The sequence below is a fragment of the Mus musculus genome, chromosome 4 (genome assembly GCF_000001635.26).
Source record: "Mus musculus strain C57BL/6J chromosome 4, GRCm38.p6 C57BL/6J".
NCBI classification, from domain to species: Eukaryota; Metazoa; Chordata; class Mammalia; order Rodentia; family Muridae; genus Mus; species Mus musculus.
The window spans coordinates 17,045,095-17,050,822 of NC_000070.6; the positions used below are offsets into that span (position 1 = coordinate 17,045,095).

Consider the following 5,728-nt stretch of genomic DNA (forward strand, 5'->3'; position numbering starts at 1 on the left):
AATTGTAGACAAAGCTCCTATAGTTTTGCAAAAAGCATGTCTTTTCAACATGTATCAACAGTGTTCCATATATATTGTATATATGCAACATTTAGCTGGTATATCCTAAATACACTTACTATGTATGTACATCCTACAGTAACTAGAGAAAGCTAGAAATTAAGTTTAACAGTTACAGTTCACTCAACTTTGCCCTATCATCCTAGGAGACTGTTATGTTAAACAATGAACCTTCTTTGATCAATGCCAATGTTCACTTAAGAGAGCATGCATAAAACCACAAGGCTGGATTTCAAAAACTATTAAACTGAAGAGTTTTAAAACATTTCTTTTTGACCGAGGGTCAGTGATCAAAATCAATTACATTCCCCATTCACCACTCATACTAGACATGCTAGACAACCCTCCCATTCCACCTACCCTCATCAATGCTCAGCTTCCACTACTTTAGGAGCTGCTACTCACTGCTCCTTGGCTACCTATGCAATGTTTGATGGAAAATCACCAGAGGTTTCTTGGGAAACTTGGTCATATCTGCTTATGCTGCTCTGGCCACTGTAGCCAACTACCACTCAGCTGCTGACTGGCTGACTGGGTCACCGTAACTGTAATGGATTGACAAGCCCATGCCTTCCATCGCTTGGCTACCATAAGTACAACCACATGCTCCAGCTGTAGAATTCAGCAATCGTTCTACATATCTGTGTAGCACATTTGCTTTATCTTTTTACATAAATGCAATAGCATCTTCGTGGGTTCCAAACTCAACATCTGCTTCACCAGTTACTCTGACATCAGGACCAAACCAAATATGTACTCTCACAGGGTTGAGTGGTGAAAAAAATATATAAATGTCATTCTCAGTACCTCTGTATGGTTATTCACACATGTGTACACAGTGTTCCATTATACTCTGGAAAGTTGAGCAACCATTCCCATATCCGTGATCAGACATTCCTGTGCTCTTTCCTTTCCTTTCCTTTCCTTTCCTTTCCTTTCCTTTCCTTTCCTTTCCTTTCCTTTCCTTTCCTTTCCTTTTCCTTTCCTTTCCTTTCCTTTCCTTTCCTTTCCTTTCCTTTCCTTTCTTTTCTTTTCTTTGTTACTTATCAGGTTAACTTAGAAAGAAAATGGTATCAATACAAACACAGTATTGATTATGATGACCATGGTCTTGTTATCACTGAAAGGAAATAAGTCTTCCTCTGCAGATGCCATGAGTCAATGGCTGTGGCGAAAGCTAGCCAACTGCCATATAGAGAACTCTGCTATACTTACCTTACAAAGGATCATCCAGTTTGACTTATTAATAGCTTATACCCCGGATATATGGGCAGATAGGATATAATATTCTCTCCTGAATATCGTTATGACATCTAAAAACTCTTAATGTGCCTGGAAAGAGGCTAGAATATGTGTAGTCTGGAGAAAACTTGAGTGGAGTCCTCATCTATGTAATGACTGCAGGAAGCTTTATTCCCTAATGGCTTTGACTTTTCAGTTTTGCACATTTAGAGTGGCTACTACCCTGTAAGAAACCCTCACCTATATTTTATCAGAAATAAGCACAATAAAGCAATTGGCTCTCCAGAGTGCTGATTTGTGGAATATTGTGGTAGTTTCTTCTTAGAACCTGAGGAGAAGGGATGAAAATCACTCAAGTATCCCTCTGTGAAGGAATTTTAGTAACAGCTGATATTACTGTCACACAGTTCATACTCCTTCAGGGAAAAAAATATCCTTGGGGAACATATGTGAGAACAATTATTTTTTAGTGAAACATTTCATTTTTGAGGATATTCCTGCTGGTTTAGTTGATTTATATCCCCATTCTTTATTTAGAAAATCATATCATTAAATTAATTTTTACATTTTTCAAATTACTCAACTTGTAGAATGTTGCAGAAATTTACAAAGCCATTCCCAAATTCAAGGCTGAAAGGTTATTTTGTTGGGGACTTATTGATCTTCATGCACTTGACTTTATGTGCTTTGAAGGTTACTCATGCTAAAATTTCTTTGGCTGTGGTTTTTTTGTATGGAGTCTTAGGGACTTTTACTACTTAATTTTCTTATTTTGGAAAAGATGTATAAATGCTTTCTGAGGTAATTATTGACCATGTTTGCAGCTAGCCACTTGAGGAAAGCATTCATGATCATACTCTTCACTCATCATTGTGCTTGTCGGTAAAATGTGCAATAAATATTGAATAAAGAGGATAGCATTAATAGGGGATGCATTTAGACCTTCATCTAAGTACATTACTCATATTTTAAAGCAACCATGTACATTCTCTTCATCAGTTATAGATAACCTTTTGCTCATCATAGAGTAAGAATTAGCATACTCTATGATTAAGTGTTAAAATGGTATCTCTAAGTATGGTCTCATTCCCCAAGAAGAACAATGCTTCTCACAAGATGGAAGTTACCACTGAGGTTTCCCTGGTGTCAGGCTGGTAACCAACTCACTTGAAGAGATGAGAATAAACACTTGGATGCAGATTGGCTTTACAAACTTGGATCAGACTTTGAGGGAGTCTATTGTGAGGTAGCCTATTGTCAGTATATATATATTTTTAAAGGTTTTAAATTTAGGAAGAGGTTTCAAGGCATCAGTCAAGTTCTAGGTTCATAATAAAGCTTAACATTTGCCTACATAGTAACTTCTTTACAAAGTTCATTTTACCACAAGGGTGGGTCCTAATGTTGAAGGGTCCATAGTCTAGTGTAAACTCTGCCCAAGATAGAATTGAGGTGAATAAGCTATAAAGAACATGATGCATCTCCCTTAATGATGGGTTTTATTACCTTAAAGATAAGAATAAATGTTTCTGGGATAAACATTCTTGGAATTTGGGTGACACCTACCTTTAAAGCAAATATTGGGTAGGTCTTCCACCATAGATACCAAAAAAGGTAACAAGGTGATTAAAAAAATCCACTCTCAGCTTTCTGGATGGAATGCAGGTATTCGATTTTATCTCATTCATTAAGGAGAAAACACTGCATGATTAATATTCCTGTTTCTCTTGGTGCTTATCTGTGAATACAGGCCCTCCATACCTTCTATGTTATTTCCTTAGAAACTTATTTCTTCTGAAATCTGAATAGTATCTAAGAGAATCATAGTTGTCATCTGGATCCCACACAACTGGGAGCTGAATTAAAAAAGGAAGAGGGTTTTAGTGTTTTCAGTCTTTTATTTATTGAAAAATTAAGCTAAAATATGATTACATCACTTCTTCTATTAATTGACCTCTATCTGACTCTTCCCATATCTCCCTTTACTCCCTTTAAAATGGACTACTTTCTTAATAATACATACATACATACACACACATGACATGCTGAATCCATTTAGTGTGATTTGTATATGGCTTATAACTTGGCATAGAATAATCAAACAACTCAGTGCTCATCCTTGCAAGAGGCTAATTCTCCCTCTTTTAGCAGCCATCACTGTTCACGTCTTGTTTAGCAAATCATTCTGTTGTGGTATTGTGGCTATATCTAATGTGGCTATCATTTTTAGGAGAAACCATGTGCGTGTGGGGGAGTGTGAGAGAGAGAGATAGAGGGAGACGGAGACAGAGAGAGAGGAAAGAGAGAGAGAGAGAGAGAGAGAGAGAGAGAGAGAGAGAGAGAGGAGGAGGAAATATTTAACATATAAAGAATATATATATATACATATATACATATATATATATATATATATATAATTTTAGGAAAATATAAAGTAATTCATTTACTTTAGGATTTATGAAATCACTTTGCAGCTCTGTCTCCTGGATTGACCTTCCTCTTCCCTTTTTAATTAGAGATTCCCTTCCATTTTTTCCTTTTCTAAGAAACTATGTCTGAAATGATATAGCTTAATTTCATCCAAGTAGAATCCATTATAATGAATCTAATCAAACATTTACTATCGTGAGTGTTTGCTGCTCAGAAATATGTAGGCCCAGGATGCTGAAAATAATACACATTTTAGAGACTGTCTTAAACTTTCTGCCACATAACTAAACCTCCAAAGGTTCTAACTTTTATTGTTTAGTAAATTCAGATAGTCTAAAATTGTGTGATTTTTTTTACAGCATCATTTAGTGTATTTGAGGACTATTTTATTGAATTGTCTTTTCCTATCCTGTTATTTTATTTAACTAAAATTATTACAAAGTTCTGCTAAAGATAGTTCAGCATTTTATTTCCTGAAGGGATATTAGGAAAGAGTTTCTGTGTAGCCTTACATATGTTTCCTGACTGACAAATGCTGAGGATAATAGAACTTAATACACTTATTTTATAATTTTATGACTATGTTTTTCTTTTTTCTTTTTGGCATGGTTTCAAAAATTACATTAAATCCTTTTTAGTTCCATATAGGATTTTTCTGTATCTTATACTAAAATTTTCTTCTATTAAAAATTAATTTCTGAGTAGTACTCCATTGTGTAAATGTACCACATTTTCTGTATTCATTCCTCTGTTGAGGGACATCTGGGTTCTTTCCAACTTCTGGCTATTATAAATAAGGCTGTTATGAACTACTCAGCAATTTAAAACAATGAATTCATGAAATTCTTAGGCAAATGGATGGATCTGGAGGATATCATCCTGACTGAGGTAACCCAATCACAAAAGAAGTCACTTGATATGCACTCACTGATAAGTGGATATTAGTCCAGAAACTTAGAATGCCCAAGATACAATGTGAAAAACACATGAAACTCAAGAAGAAGGAAGACCAAAGTGTGGATACTTCGCTCCTTCTTAGAATGGGTAACACAATACCCATGGAAGGAGTTACAGAGACAAAGTTTGGAGCTGAGATGGAAGGAAGGACCATGCAGAAACTACCCTACCCGGGGATCCTTCCCATATACAACCACCAAGCCCAGACACTATTGTATATGCCAGAAAGATTTTGCTGACAGGACCTTGATATAGCTGTCTCTTGTGATACTATACCAGTTCCTGGCAAATACAGAAGTGGATGCTCACAGTCATCTTTTGGATGGAACACAGGGCCCCTAATGAAGGAACTAGAGAAAGTACCCAAGGAGCTAAAGGTGTCTGCAACCCTATAGGAAGAACAACAATATGAACTAACCAGTAGCCCCTGCCCCCCGAGCTGTGTCTCTAGTTAGGAGATGTCATTGGTCTTGCAAAGATCATATGTTCCAGTACAGGGTAATGCCAGGGCCAGGAAGTGGGAGTGTGTGGGTTGGTGAGCAGAGCAGGAGTAGGGTATAGGGGATTTTGGGGATAGCATTTGAAATGTAAATGAAGAAAATATCTAATAAAAAAATTTCTAGCAATACATCTTCTGTGTTATAAGTACTTCTCTGTGTACTGACAGATAAGTATAGGTCTCACACCACCTCAAAGACATTGCTTCTCACTACAAATGGCAGCTACCACAGTGATATATAAATGATCAAAATGCAGAAAATGTTTTATGGTCTGATTCCCAGCCCCAGTTGTTACATATAAACTTCTATGCCTAAATGTCTGGGAAAACACAGAACCATAGACAGTCAGATACAGAGATTTAGATTAATATTATTTTTGCCTGAATTAGACTCATATAATGGTCCTACATGTGAGGTGAAGATGAGAGGAAGAGATTTTACAAATCTCTACCCCTAATAGGAACAGCACCATATCACCAATGCCTATAAAAAGTGGGAATCAAGTTTATCTATGAGCTAGCTTCCTGATCCATTATGCA

At 36.4% G+C, this 5,728-nt stretch overlaps 1 pseudogene; it reads right to left on the reverse strand.

Annotated features, from left to right (window-relative positions):
• Positions 1-479: 479 nt before the first annotated feature.
• Positions 480-961, reverse strand: Gm11850 (annotated as a pseudogene).
• Positions 962-5,728: the final 4,767 nt, after the last annotated feature.